This window comes from Macrobrachium nipponense, chromosome 28, assembly GCF_015104395.2.
Source record: "Macrobrachium nipponense isolate FS-2020 chromosome 28, ASM1510439v2, whole genome shotgun sequence".
Classification (NCBI taxonomy): Eukaryota; Metazoa; Arthropoda; class Malacostraca; order Decapoda; family Palaemonidae; genus Macrobrachium; species Macrobrachium nipponense.
Window position 1 is genome coordinate 52,090,002 of NC_087217.1, and position 4,293 is coordinate 52,094,294.

At 37.1% G+C, this 4,293-nt stretch overlaps 1 long non-coding RNA gene across 1 annotated transcript; it reads right to left on the minus strand.

The window, feature by feature from the left end:
- Window positions 1-1,631: 1,631 nt before the first annotated feature.
- On the minus strand, window positions 1,632-3,824 carry LOC135201331 (uncharacterized). The gene is made up of 3 exons (XR_010311500.1): window positions 3,642-3,824; window positions 2,846-2,928; window positions 1,632-1,931 (listed from the first exon to the last, which is right to left on the minus strand). It is a non-coding gene; the product is annotated as an uncharacterized LOC135201331 (long non-coding RNA).
- Between the last annotated feature and the right edge of the window lie 469 nt (window positions 3,825-4,293).

A 4,293-nucleotide genomic window follows, 5' to 3' on the forward strand; every position in this document is an offset into this window, starting at 1 on the left:
TTGAAAATTTGGAAGTAGAGCCGACAACAAGCATTGGTACCAGATGAAGTTGTAAATCACGGTTTTTACTTTGCTCACAAGGCAAAGGCCAGTAGAGAATTGTTAATTGGTAACAATGTTTGTCCGTCGGACACTGTTCGACCGTGTGGACGCACCTTTAAGCTTTGGGAAATAAGAATTTTATTTCCTTTTGTGAGAGAGAGAGAGAGAGAGAGAGATTTAGAGAGAGAGAGAAGACGAGATGAGGAGAGAGAGAGAGAGAGAGAGAAAAAAAAAATTTATCTAATCCACGAAGCCATACCAACTCTTGACTAAAATGCTACGCTGACAGGCATTTAATTTATTACTAAGATTTGAATATGTAGAAAGTGTTCACTCCCCTTACAGGTTCGTAAAACTTTACCCATCTAACACAATAAGTGGGGATTTGTTCAGACCACGAAGCCAAACCAAATGTTAAGCTGACAACTATTAAATACCATGATCTGAACACCCTGATGTGCTCTATTTTTTCTGAAGAGAGAGAGAGAGAGAGAGAGAGAGAGAGAGAGAGAGAGAGAGAGAGAGAGAAATTGTCTAGACCACTTAACCTAATCTGACAAAAGGTAGCAGGTAATTCCATTTACTACAACTTTTTGAATATCCAAGTGTTCACTTCCCTTCCACGTTACGTTTAATTTTACCCATCTGAAACCCGAGTTTGTTTGCATGGTGTTTTTACGTTGCATGGAACCAGTGGTTATTTAGCAACAGGACCAACGTTTTTAAGTTACTTCCGAACCCCGTGAGAGTTAACTATCACCAGAAATACACATCTCTCCCCTCAGTGGAATGGCCGAGACTCGACCTCGCGACCACCGAGGTGGGACGCCAACACCATACTAACCACGCCACTGAGGCGCAAAACCTCTGAGTGGTGGTGGTGTCCAGACTACATCCAAACCAAATCTGACAAGATTATGCCAAGCTGACAAATACCATTTGAAATACCCTGATGCACACAAAATACTCAAAAACTCTCGAAAAAAACTTACCCATTCTTAGAAACTTATACTTAATCCTTAATTTATGTTAACTCCTATAGCAATCCCTTCTATGGTTGGCACTTTATACCAAATAAGCAATTTCTCTAAATTAAAAACTGACCAACTCTTAACATTGAGACTGAATATCAGTTAATACGAGATTCCCTTAAATGTTTAAGGAATATATGGTATGTATAATTAATTTTATTAGTACACCTAAGTATTGTTCCTGGCTTAAGACTTTGCTTAAATCGATTCCTCTCAAACTTGAAAAGTCTGGTACTAGCTTAGGTATGATATTAAGTAGATATAAGCAAAGCTCTGATAATTGTTATTCCCATGTACTTATAAGTCCTTAACAACCAATCAGTTTATAGTAGCTTCATCTAAAGGCTAAGTTAGATCAAGAAACCATGCCATTTTTACTTCAAGCCATAAGAGTCTTACGACCAATACAGTATTTTCAGGCAAAACCCGACTACCTTACATAAAATTCGTAGACCTTCTAAATTTAAAGCCCGTAAATGACGTTTAGCCATAAAGCCTTTCTGCTGGTGCATAAACTAGACAAGATATATCAAATCAGGTTGAAAAATAAATCAAACATTCCCGTTGTTTATTTTTTATTACAATCCCTGATAGTCCCAGTCCTCTATACCTCAGAATCGTACACACCTGTACGTACACAGCTCAGATTGCCCGTTGCAATGTGTACACATCTCAGAATGCCCGTTGCAATGTTCAACTAGGAAACTTGAACCAGTACTAGCAATCCAAGGGTTATCTTGGCAAGTCTGCGCTCCCAGTGCTTGCTGCTTAGTTGCCCCGTGGCAAGATAGCAAGTACAACTTCGTTAAGTACAGGATACCTTCGGACACTTGCATGTGCTATCCAGACCAACGCAACCTACGGATAGTAATAGTTAGACAAGGCAGTTGCTAATGCAATGTATCCTTCCATTCACGGTACACTGAAATTTAATATAATTTAAATTATCTAGTGGCCGGAAAATTAATCAAAACCAGATTTAATAGTTGTGCATGACAATATTGAAGTTTTGAAGTTTGAAGTATTGCAAACTTCAAATAACAGATCAAATTAATCATTAATAAAGTTAGTAGCCTAAACTGGAGTAATTTTGCTCCAAGCACGCATTTTAATACTTAACCCTACCACTAACTCAACTTTTAAGGATCTTAAGACAATAGAGATTCAATTAACTAGAAAGATTTAAGTTTTAATAATAAAGTAAAAATTTTAACTAGCAAGATTTAAAGTAAAGATTGGTTACATAAATTTTAGCAAATTTTGTAGCAAATTTTATTATGTAAATAGAAAATTGTAAATAGAAAGTTAAGATAAGATTCAATATATGAAAATAGTAACTAGCAATAGTTTAAGTTCCGTATCTATAGTTATGAATAAACTAGTAGGTAAATTCCAAATCAATAGTAAGTTTTCAGGCAAGATTTTAATTTTATGAAAAATTAATGAAAATTTAACTAGCTTGGTTTAAAGTAAAAAAACGTTAACAGCAATATTCCAATTTAAACCTTAAACTGAACTATTACTTACTTAACACTACATGATGGAAGGTACATTTACCACATAATTAAATACCCAAACTGAAGTACTTACCAAGTCTAAGTTTAAATTTGATTGTTGGATGCAAGCCCCTTCTGGCGTACGGCAGACAAAAGTCCACCGTACGTCAGAGGCGCTCCTCCCCACTTCAGGGGCTCTGCCCCTGAAGGGGGAGGATTAGCTTGCAGTGTTAGTAATTATTGGTTTTACACTACTAAAAGAGGAGTAACCCTTACCTTTGAATTCTGAAGGAAAAATATTTACCAAAAGCGCTCCAGATGGAGTGTGTCAACTATTGGGTTGTGTTGTCAGCAGAAAACTGAAAAATAAAGAGAATCTATAAATATTAAGAAAAAAATCAGCAGAAACACTAGTGATAAATCCTATAAACATTAAGATTTAAAAAGTATGACTTAGGCAATTCTAAAGAATAATTCAGCACGGACTGCAGGGAACGTAACCGCTTACTTAGGTAATTCTAAAGAATAATTCAGCACGGACTGCAGAAAACTTAACCGCGGAGAAGACATCCACTAGGGATTAGGGTGTCCAATGTATTTCGCAGCGTTTAGTACTGGCCCCTGGGGGTTGATTACAGTCGTCCGATTAACTACTTAAAATTCTCGTTCAGGAGGTAAAACAGCATAGAAAAACCGCAACTGCCATAGTTTAGGCCTCCGCGGAATAGTAACAGATCTACCAAACTTAATTCTTTAGTATACAATATAAAACTTTATTTAGGCAGTAACGGAGAAGCGAAGTTAAGAACGCAGAGAGAGAGAGAGAAAAAAAAAAACTTTCCAAGCAAGATCTACCAAACTTAATACTTGAGTTTAATACTTGAGTATACTATATAAAACTTAACTTTAGAGCAGTAACAGAACAGCGAAGTTAAGTACACCGAGAAAAAACTTTACAGGCAAGCAAATAAAAAAATACAAATTAACAGTTACAGTAAAGCGCCAAGTAATAAAATGTAACAACGCACAAAAAGGGCTTCAAAAACATTGTAGAACATCAAATCCCCCTCACCAACAAAGGTCACAGAACGATGGACGGAGCAGAACAACAACAAGGACTCTACAAGACATCCTCACGGTCACCCGAAAAACGAACAGCAAACGAAGTAGAAAGACAGCAAGAGCTGTGCGAAAACCAATGTTCGACACACCACTACGTAATTTTAACCGGCAACTGAAGCGCCAGGTCTCCGTTGTGCCGAGCAAAGGTTGGTATAACTTCTGCGTTTAGGATAATGGTTCTGTGGAGATGCTGTTTGATAAAAACAAGGATCCTTGAACAATTCGGCCATCGAACGGTAGAAAGCTTTCCCTGCCCAAGGTATATTTGTTGGATAGTGGGTTCCATGGAAGTACTCTCTGTGAAACAAGGACCCTTGAGCCATTCGGCCATCAAACGGTAGAAGGCTTTACCTTACCAAAATACATTATTTGTTAGTTTTTTTTATTATTTTTAGTGAATATATTAGCATGCTAATACACTCCATTCGATGTAAATCATTACGTCAATCAATCTATAATGCCCAAAATATTGTTTCGTCGTAACACCATTCTACCTATTGTTAAACTAATATTCTACGAGCTGTTCTATGAGCAAGAGCCCGTGCTGGCATAAGGCCAGCTTAATCTCAAACAACAAACTAATTGACAGTAGAATGCTGCAA